The sequence below is a fragment of the Neophocaena asiaeorientalis genome, unplaced genomic scaffold, assembly GCF_003031525.2.
Source record: "Neophocaena asiaeorientalis asiaeorientalis breed wild unplaced genomic scaffold, Neophocaena_asiaeorientalis_V1.1 scaffold69, whole genome shotgun sequence".
NCBI classification, from domain to species: Eukaryota; Metazoa; Chordata; class Mammalia; order Artiodactyla; family Phocoenidae; genus Neophocaena; species Neophocaena asiaeorientalis.
In genome coordinates this window covers 3,250,958-3,262,284 of record NW_020174373.1, presented here as the reverse complement: position 1 = coordinate 3,262,284, position 11,327 = coordinate 3,250,958, and the positions used below count along the sequence as shown (strand labels likewise).

At 45.8% G+C, this 11,327-nt stretch overlaps 1 pseudogene; it reads right to left on the bottom strand.

Moving 5' to 3' along the window:
- Positions 1 to 10,029: 10,029 nt before the first annotated feature.
- On the bottom strand, positions 10,030 to 10,909 carry LOC112407126 (homeobox protein Mohawk pseudogene; annotated as a pseudogene).
- Positions 10,910 to 11,327: the final 418 nt, after the last annotated feature.

Genomic DNA, 11,327 nt, shown 5'->3' with positions numbered 1-11,327 from the left:
AAGTCCTTCGAGACAGAAAGCAGATGCTAGCGGCTGAGGGCAGGGGGGATGGAGAGGGACTGCTTAATCTTACAGGATTTCTTTGGGGTGATGAAAATGTTCAGAAACGTCTTAGTAGTGATGGTTGCACTACCTTGTGAATGTCCTGGAAGCTACTGGATAGTACGTTCGAACGTGGTTCATTTTATGTTATGTGAATTTTGTCTCACTTTTAAAAGAATGTCCAGGCAGCAGCGTAGAGCTTCTGATTTCACAGTTCTGGGATGAGTCTTCTTTGAAAGCTTCCCGGTTGATGCCAAGGTGCAGCTGGGATTGGCTGAAAACCACTGGCCGGGTGGGGATTCCAACAGCAGTAACTCAGGTAGCCTTGAAGGGGGTGAATGGAGCTTCAGAAGATGAAGGGGCAGCTTCAGCAGGTGGACTCTGTCCCTTTGATACCCAATGTCTGTGTCCCAGCAGTATCCCCCCGCCTGGGAGCTTGTCAGAAATGTAGACCCGCCGGCGCCTCCCCAGACCTCCTGAGTCACAATCTGACTTTTGGCAAGATCCGCATGGTTTACTACCCGTTGACGCTTCAGGAGCACGGGAGCGATTGCACGGCCTCTCCAACGTCGCGTTTCATGCGAAGAGTTATGATTCCTTCTCCCGAGACACAGGGTTTCTATCGTCCTAGGGATTTCAGAAACGCTGCTTGTAAGAAAGTGGATGAAATTCATATCCTTGGGTATCTCTGAGTCTTCGAGAACCTCCCGCATCTGACTACTCTCCGTGAGCGTCGCACGGTTTGCTATGTATTCCTGTCCCAAACCGTTTGGACAGTGGGACTCCTTTCAAAGGACCACTTTCCGACGCTGACGGGTGCTCGTCCTTTTCTATAAGGATAATGGCAGAATTGCTGCTTCAGGGCAATTTTGAATCTTTTGGACCTGCTCCATCCGGTAGAACTTCAGAAACCACCTTGAATGTTGTAAAACTCCCAAAGTGACCCTATCTTTCAGTATCCAAAGACACTGAGCAAGAAGCGGTAGATAGAAATGACCACAGACTTCACTGAAATGTGCCGCTTTAAGACAAGAGGGGATGTGGAAGTTGGGGGGGGGGGCAGGATTCCTCTACAACGTGGCTTTTCTCATCCTAAGCCAGGAAGACTCCTGTGAAATTTCAGCCCACAGTCAAGCTAAACCGGAAAGGTGAGATTGTCTAGACACACTGGGCATGTGCCTGCAAAATTCTCCGCCTTCCACTCATCTCCAGCACCATGGACTTGTCTATCAAATATCCCCAGGTTACAACTGGCCCAAGTAATGCCTAAGAAAATGTTTAATACGTATCTTTCAAATCCATGCTGAGATGACTCAATTTCTACAAGATAATAAATCTACCCAGACAGGAAAGAAAGCTCATGAACTTGTGGACAAAAACCTCAACAGCCCCCTTTGTCCTATCGACAGACCGTTTTCCTCTCTGTAGTTCTCTGAATATCTGATAAGTCATACTCAAATTTGTTTTTCTGGCAATGGCTGGAAAGAGCAATGTACTTTTTAGCCTGATGCAATGCATTCAAGAAGGTGTGTGGATGCGGACCTCAGAGGGCAAAGATGAGATTGGTTCCAATATTGAAGTGATGGAAAATGATTTTCCTGTGCTACGTGTCAATCTTTTAATATTAGTTCATAGATGGGATGATGACTCTATCTGTAGCCCTTTAAACCCAAGCTGCCCCTTAGCTTTCACTTTTGCTCAAGATTTCATGAATCGATGACAAATAACCATTGTAGAAAAATGAGGACAGTTTTTTTCCATTTTAATATACTCAAAAGAATATCCTGGGCTTCCCTGGTGGTGCAGTGGTTGAGAGTCCGCCTGCCGATGCAGGGGACACGGGTTCGTGCCCCAGTCCGGGAAGATCCCACATGCCACGGAGCGGCTGGGCCCGTGAGCCATGGCCGCTGAGCCTGCGCATCCGGAGCCTGTGCTCCGCAGCGGGAGAGGCCGCAACAGTGAGAGGCCCGCGTACCGCAAAAAAAAAGAAAACAAGAAGAAGAAGAATATCCAGCCCAGGCCCACATTTCTGAGCTCAGTTAGTTTCCAGAGATTTAACGGTTCCATAAAACAAGTGATTCACAAACAGTTTGAAGCAACGAGTGAGCAGAAGCAAATAAAATGAGGTGAAATGATGTTCATTGCTATTAGGCTGCAGGCATTGAGGAAAATGTCTTTTAAAAAAAGGCTTTCTAGTGAGAAAATTAACATCTGCCTATTTATTTATTTCCTGGATAGAGGGCATATGTGAAGGCATCTTCTCTTCAACATGCCTTTGGTTCTGTGTTCCCAGGAACGTGCACAGTTTCTGTTGAGCTTTTGCAGGGAGCTGCAAACTCTAACCTATGGGCCAAATGCAGGCCCCATCTGATTTTGAAAACTTCTTTTGGGACACGGCCATGCTCGTTCATTTCCATACCGTCCACGGCTGCTTTCACATGGCTCAGCAGTTGTGTAGTTCTGGCCCTTAACAGAACACTTCTGCATATGAAGTTATTTCTGCATGCACCTCAGATAGGGGTGAGTTAAAATATAGGAAAATATAGGAAATGATAGGGAGAGTTAAAATATCAACATTTAAAAAGAAAAAACAAAAACCCGTATCCACCTATGATGGATAAACATGATTTCTGGATGTGTCTGTGAAGGTACATCCAGATGAGACCAGCATTGAATCGTACACTGGACAAAGCAGGTGGTCCTCCTCTGGGTGGGTGGGCATCAACCTATCTGCCGAGGACCTGAAAAGAACAAAAAATGGAGGATTGTTGAATTCCCTCTCAGTCTCTCTGGCTGACTGCTGAGCTGGGACACTGGTGTCCTGTCCTTGGACTGAGATGGACACCATTGCTACCCTGGTTCTCAGGCCTTCACCCTCAGACTGAGGCCCTTCCTGGGCCTCTGGCTTGCAGAGGGCAGGTTTTGGGACTTCTCAACCTCCATAACTGTGTCAGCCAATTCCTTATATAAATGAACTTCAGATAAATAGATAGATAGATAGATCTACATATAGATACATATCTCCCATTGGTTTTGTTTCTTTCTGTGGAGCACCCTGGCTAATACAAAGAGGAATCCATTAAGTTTTCTTAACTCTTGTTGCCCAGTTCTACAAACTTTCATTGGGGACCATCTCTGTGGATGGTGGGGTGAAGATTAGAAAGACAAAGGAAACAACTCTTGCCCTTAAGATGGTCTAATGGGTGAGATGCAAAAGACTATGAACTTAAGTGGAGGGTCAGACATGCCTCGAGAGAGATATTCACAAAGTGTCTACTTTGGATGATGGATCAAAAAGGTATAAAACCCATAACAGAATAGGGTTGCACAAGGTTTCATCAAGAAGATGTATTTCAGGTAGTCTTCAGAAATGCAATGTGTGAAAAGGAAAGGGCATTCCAGGGTGCAGGACTGAAGGTGGCCAGTGCAGGTGGTGTCGAAGTATCCCACACAGATGGGTTTCTGGAGCAGAGCAAAAGTGTACCACTTCTGAGTGGCACGTTTCCAAGGGGGACCTCCTCAGGTGTCCTCTGTGACGGTTCAGTGCCCCAAGGCTCTGAGCCTGGGATACACACAAGAGAGGAGTGGGAAATAAGGCAGATGGGACTGAGCTGGGATGGGGGCAGGTGCGACTTCCTGGGTGGAGGAGTTTGTGTTGAACACAAAGGAACAATTTCAGACGGCAAAGCAACAAACTATGTAGAGTGATTTAACTATTGCATGTGTTAGTGGGCTGGATTGGAAGAGGCAAAGCCTTACTACTCTGTCGGCGAAATCTTCCATCCCTTGATGATTTTTGTCATCAGACAATGGGGTGTCACCATCTTTTTCTCATCATGTGACACCTAATGGGAGATATTTGCTTTCAGGTGTAGGTCTTCTGTTCATACCCACCAAGCAGCCTGACACTGCGTATCGTTTGGCCAGGTTCTGAATGATTTAGGAATTGACAGTTCTGTTCTTCATGCAGATGGACACAGCATGCATCAGTGGTGGCATGAAATATCGCTGGAGGGATGCAGCCCCACCTAAAAGTTGGCACCCTGTCCATCTTCTTCTTTCTTCTTTGCCTATCATAGGACAAAGGCATTTCTTGTAGACTTAAGTTAATTTATGTGGTAGACCGTGCCAGTGTGTGATATGTGTCAACCCCAATAGGTACCGAGAGGGTAAGACGTGGATCCATCACGAAGCCCTGAAAACAAACGTGGCACACCTGCCTCCATCCTTACCTACCTGTGTGGTCTTGGCAAGTCACCTCACCACTCTGGGCCTCTGGTTTCTAAACTCCAAAACAAGGGGGCAGCAAACTTTTTCTATAATAGGCCAGATGGTAAATGTGTTTGGCTTTTCGGGCCATACAGCCTCTGCTGCATCCACTCAGCTCTGCCTTTGTGGAGACCACAGGTCAGTGAATAGGTGTGGCCAGATCTGGACTAGATCTCTGGACTAGATCTCTCCCAGCCCTTATTAACATCTTGTGATGGCAAATGAACTTATCTACAAAACAGGAACAGACTCACAGACATGGAGAACAGACTTGTTGCCAAGGGGGAGGGGGGTGGGGGAGGGGTGTACTGGGAGTTTGGGATTAGCAGATGCAAACTGTTACACATAGAATGGATACCCAGCAAGGTCCCACTATATAGCACAGGGAACTATATTCAATATCCTGTGATAAATCATAATGGAAAGGAATATAAGAAAAGAATGTGTATATATGTATAACTGAATCACTTTGCTGAAGAGCAGAAATTAACACAACATTGTTAATCAACTATACTTCAATAAAATTTACAAAATGAATGAATATCTTGTGATGGGAAGGCAAGGAGAAATTCAGAATTTTCTTGAGCTTTTCATTTCTCATGGGAGAGAGCTCCCTTTGGTCAAGGTAAAAATTTGGCATGGGGGAAACATACAAAATTAAAAGAGAGCCCATACAATGGGAAGGAATCGGATTCAGTCACCCCATTCACCTGTGCTTTAAGCTCGTCATTCCCAAGGCAGACTTTGGAAAGGCTTTGGAGATCATTTGCAGAACAGACTGTGCTTCCAACATGTCTTCCTTTTGGATCGCCTGGGCTCCATGGGGGCACGTGGATCCCGGCAAGTGATTGGAGACCGTTGCTTCCCATCACTGTTTTCTTGCCACCAAAATTGCTATTTATTTAAGAAGGACTGAGAACCCAGCTGCCGGGCTTCCCTGGAATCCTGTCCGACAGACTCAACGAGCCTGTGATTTTTCTTATATAACGCAGCTCTCTGAGCAGCGAGAAGATGCTGCAGTGTTTACACACCTCTGCAGTTCCCTCAAATACGGGAAAACGTAAACAATGCAGAAGACAAACTCAAAACACAAGCTATCAGATGAAGCCTTCCTGACAGCATAAACAAGAAGCAAGCAAGAAAGGGGGAAGAAAATCATCCTGATTTTTGTTTGTCTGTTTGAATCACGGAATTGAAATGGAGGCTCCTGCCACCCTGCCTTGTTGCCGTGGGTGTCTCAGTGATGAACAGTCACGGGCTCCCCCCTGCCCACCCCCGTGGGTTAATGAGGGGCCAGACAGGAATTGCAGAACCGCCACGTGGTGTGACCTTACCTGATAAGCTTGTCCTGCCTTCGCTGCCGAAGTTGAGGAGGGCCGTCAGCACGCGGCCGACTGTTTCTCCCACACCTTAATGAGAAAAATTGACCTGCTTACTCTCCAGCTGTCTTCTGTGTGTCTAATCCTAGTAATCTCTGCAAAACTGCCCCCTCCTTACATGTTGAAATCAAGCAGAAGCCCTCAAGGATGGCGGATCTTGGGCAGACGACACGGACTCGGGTTGGAGGAGTGACAGGCTTGTTGGGAAGACCAGTGAGCTTCCACGCACCGGCTTCAAGACCCACCCTGAGGACAGTGCGCATGACTCACCTGGCACCTCACGCTCTGTGCTGGTCAGCCGCGCACTTCCCCCTGCACACACAAACGTAGTACTTCAGGCTTCTGCGTTGTGCTCTTAGTGCCGTGCAGCCTGTGCTGATTTCTACAGGGTGGCCATTTATCTGGAGCAAGAATAAACATTGCAAATAAAACCCACGGCTTTCCTGTGATGAGCTAGTTTTCTGTACATAAAACTTGTGTAATAATGATCTGCCCTTGTGAACTTCCTGTTGAAAAATTATTTACTTTTCGAATATGCATGTGTGTTGGTTAAAGGGAATGCTGTCTATTGGGACGGAAAAAAAAAAGAAAAAAAAAACCTGAAGAAAAACCAGGATTTCAGATCAACTCCAGCAATCTGGATACGTGATGAATTTTCTGTGATTTCTGGATCTTGACATTTTTATTTCAGAAATAATTCTTACAGGTCATAATAGCCAGTATCAGTGTTCTCAACACTAGGAAATTATCTATATTTACTTAATTTCCCCTGCAGCCTTAAGGCAGAACTCATCACTACTACCATTTTTGGGAAGGTACTCAAGACAACACAACCAGTAAGTGGAGAGACCTTTGGAACCAGGCAGAGTGGCTTCAAGGCCCTGTTCTTAAACCCCGTATTACGTTGCATAGAACCTAGGTTTCTCCACCTCGGCACGACTGACGTTTGGGGCCCGATGACCCTCTGATGTGGGGCGTCCTTTGCACTGTGTGGTGTGGAACAGCATCCCTGGTCTCCACCCCCCACACGCCAGGAGCACTTGTCCCCCCAGTCGTGACAACCAGCAGTGCCTCCAGACACAGCCAGTTATCTCCTGGAGTGGGAGGGGGAAACAGGAGTGCAGCATGGCCCATTTTCGAACCACTAATTTTAGGATATGCTTCTTTGAAATCAGAGGGTTATAAACCAAGATGCGTCCAGGGGCCAGGCAGATCACATACAGAAGGGACCGGGCTCATTGTAACGAGAATTTCAGTTCTGCCTAGTTACCACGCAGCACGGAGAGAGAGACAGTGCGAACAACACTACCTGCAGGGGTTATCTTTGGCCCAAGGGTTGCCGTTTTGTGATTCCAGGAACTAAAGCAGGGTTTCTTCACCTTGGCACTGCTGAAATTTGGGACCGGGTGGGTCTTTGTGTTGGCCTGGGTGGGTGGGCAGGGGAGCTGTTCTGTGTACTGGAGGATGTTTAGCTGCAGCCGTGGTCTCAACCCCCCAGATTCCAGTACCACCCCCTCACAGTTCTGACAACACAGAACAGGTCCAAACCCTGCCCAGTGTCCCCAGAGAGGACAAAATTGCCCGGACGGAGAACCCCCTGGGATGAACCACATGAAACGGCCAACACTTAGTTATTTCTGATGTGCAGAAGTGCAGATTTCATGTGGTCCCGTCTCATACTCTCAGCAGTGCCCTAAGCTTGCCTGATAGGTTAGTTTCTCAGGTGGGCTGGAGCGGGGACAGGTCACATATAAGGGGAAGTGGACACGTGGGAAACCTGTTCAAACCCAGAAACTCCGGTGAGTGCAGTGCTCTCCAAGGCAACCCTGATTCTGGCCAGACTAAAATGAGAACCACCTGGTTTATGGACTTTGCCATCGCGGGGTTTCGAAGCACATGTACAGAAGAACTGTCCACAGAGAAGCATGAAGGTGGACCTTGATGGGGCCTCAAAGCAGTTTCTTCAAGGCTTAAACCGACAGAACTTGAACCGCCTTTTTCCCTCCCCACCACGATGTCCACTCCATCATGAAAGAGATCTTCAAGCACACGTGACTCTCTCATTCCTGATGCACCTCTGGGTTGGGCTGTGGGTGCTGGTTCCGAGTCCATCTGTGCTTCGTGGCCGAGCATGAAATGACTGTGGGTTGTGTTCCAGTGTGGACAAAGGGCACCTGTGACTAAGGGTGAAGGGGCATTGTCCTAAGTCCTCATTAGGACCAAGGTGAGCCCATTAAAATGCATCGTTATTCCCATCCAGCCGTGCAGTCCACATTCAGCACCGACTAATGAGGAAAATAAAACAGAAAGCGGTTCCCCTTTCTGTTTCTGTGAGGTCTTCCTTCAGGACAATGCGGGGCCTCGTTAATGAGCTCATTCCATAATAAAGCGAAGATATGGACAAATGTCAGCGTGCCTCTGAAGCAGCGCTTTCCCCGGCAGATGCATGTCACACAGTAATGGCACTGGTTCGCGTTTGTTAACAATGAACCCACACATGTCCCTGTTGACCGGATTCTTTATGTGACATTAGCCTGGCTATGCTAAATAACGACCCCACAGCCTTGCGATGCTGGGCCGTGTGAGTACAGTTTCCTAGTTTTAAATGTAACCTCTTTATGGAAAATAAAGTCAGTGAAGAAAAAGTCTCACACTCCTGATAAAGGCTTGATGTACTGTTACAGTTTTTAAAGCAATATATACCATCTAAGTGAACGTAACATGCACGTTCTTCCATCTCATTAAAGGCTCTTTTGTTGCTAAGTTGACAGTAGCTTTATTCTTTTTATTTTAATTATAAACATTTTATTTTGACACAATTATAGACTTAGCATTGTAAGAAATGAAAGAGACATCACATGTACGATGTACCCAGTTTCCTGCAACAGTATAATTTTGCAAACCTGTGGTACACCGGGCAGTTGATAGAGTCAAGATGTTCGATATTTCCATCACCACAGGGCTGCCTCATGTTATCCTTTGATACCCACACCTACTCCCCTCCTGCCCCCACCCTCTCCTTAACCCCTGAAAACCACTAATTTAGTCTCCATTTCTTCAGTACTGTCATTTAAGGGATATTATGTAGATAGAATCATGAGCTTTGGAATTGGCTTTTTTTCATTCAGCATATAATTCTCTGGATATTCATCAGGTTGTCCTGTGTATCAGTAATTTGCTGTCTTTTTAGTTCTGAATACTATTCCAAATTTGTATCCGTTCACCCACTGAAGTAAATCTAACTTGTTTCTCTCTTTGACTATGACAGATAGAGCTGCTTTAAACATTTGTGTATAGATTTTTATGCGAACATGAGTCTTCATTTCTCTGGGATAGATGCCCAGGAGTGAAATTGCTAGGTTCTATGTTAGTTCCATGGTCAGTTATTTAAGAAACTGTCACACTGTTTTACACAGTGGCTTTACAATTTTATATCCACACCGGCAATGTATGAGGGATTCATTTTCTCTGCATCATTGCCAGCATTTGCTCTGTTCGATATTTTTTTATTTTACCCATTTTGATAGGCGTAGATTGATAGCTCATTGTAGTTTTAATTTGCAGTTTCTCTAATAGCTAATAATGTTGAACATCTTTTCGTATTCTTATTTGCCACCTGTATGTCTTCTTCAGTGAAATGTCTCTTAATGTCTTTTGTCCATATTCTAACTGGACTGTGCTTTTTCACTGTTGTGTTTTGAAGGTTCTTTGTATATTCTAGACACAAGTTTTTTGTCAGGTATATGGTGTGCAAGTATTTTCTCCCACTCTATAGTTTGTTTTTTCATCCTCCTAACAGAGCCAATGTTTTAAATTTTGATGAAAATCAATTATTTATTATATGAATTATGCTTTTGGTGTCAGGTCTTAGAACAGTTTTATTTCTTCCTTTCTGATCTATATGTCTTTTATTTTCTTACTGCACTGACTCGAACTTCCAGCACTTTGTTGAATAAAAGTTGTGAACCTGGGCATCTTTGCCTTGTTCCCTGTTTTAGGTGAAAACATTCAGCTTTTCACCTTTACGTATACTGTTAGCTGAAAGTAGTTTATAGCTTCTTTTTATACAGTTGAGAATGTTTCCCTCTATTTCTACTTTTTTCAGAGTATTTTTTTAAGGCCTCATTAGCTTTTAATGCAAAACTGCATCCACAATCATTCTAGAAAGGGCAGGTTCCTCAAATTCAACATGTAGTCAGAGAAGGGAATCCAGGAAAATGAGGGAGTACGAAGCTCTCTTCCAAAGCCCAGCCACGTGACAAAGCCAGAGGCATCTCCAAAGCCACAGATGTGCCAGCAAACCAGGTGAAGAAGGCTGCTGCAGCTTGAAAAAGTAACTTTACCACCTTAATACCTGGATCCTCTGAGAGCTGTCTGTGCGATAGATGAAATTGCCTTCCGTTTCTGACGATGAGGGAGATACCAATTCCTTCTCAAATTCATTGGAACTAAAAGATCCTGAATGGTTTCTCTGCCTTGTCTTTCCCATCATGGCAGCATCTGTGACCATGACGTGTCTCAAAGAGTCGTTAAGGTAACGATTCAACAAGCTGCTCTTGTATTTGGGGGGCGATACGTAGTCCTCATTGGCCCGTGACTCTGGCCTCACTCCAGCTTTTATGACTGAGCTCTCACTTTTAATCACAGACAGCTCTCAGGTGGACTGGAGTATTATAGCCTTCTTCATTCATGGGGTTTCGTGGAGGATTTTCTCCATCTTCAGAACATGAGTCATCACTGCTTACACTCAGCCGCTCAGCGTTTCCTTGAACATACTTATCGTACAACTTTATTCTTAAGGCCCACCTTAAATCTGGCTGTCGAACAGTATTCTTAAGCTGACGTCTTGCATTAGCAAACCAATTTGACACCTGCACTAGCGTCATCTGCGAGCCGAGCGCCAGGAGAATCTTCTCCGTCTTGGTGGGGTACGGATTGTCGCGGTGCTTGTGCAGCCACTGCTTGAGGGGCCGCACCATGTCCTGCAGGGCCTGCCGCTTGTGCCTCACCTTCCCGCCATTCTGCCGGGCCCCGGTCCTCCCGTGTCTCAGGCCCAGGTTGTCCTTGAGGGGCGCGCCGTACATAATGCCCACCTCGGGGTGAGCGTGCGTACTGTCCAGGACGCCGCCGTAGGGCCTGCCACCCCGCTCCCATTCCAGAGCCCCGTGGTGCTCAGAAAGCACGGCGCTGCTGAGCTTGTTGAAGATGATGGTGTTCATGGCGTGCACAGGCAGGACCGCGCGGCGCGGCCGCAGCGCCTTGGGGCCGGGCCGCCGGGAGCTCCGCAGGGCTCGGGTTCCTCCTCTTAGCCCCGGCCACCCAGCCCCCAAAGAATCTCAACCTTTTTAGAGTATTTAACATGAATGGATAACAATCTTTGCCTTTTAATTGGAATATTTAGACCATTTACATTTAATATAATTTTTTATATCTTAGGGCTAAATTATGCTACTTTTTTGTTACCTCTGTTTTTCATTTTTCTATATTATTTTTTCTGCCTTCCCGTGGATTGCTTGAATGTTATTTGGAATCCCATTTTGGTTTATCTATAGCGTTTTTAGAGTATCTCTCTATATAATTTTTCAGTGGTTTTTCCAGGTATTATATTATAAATTCATAACTATCACGGTATACTGA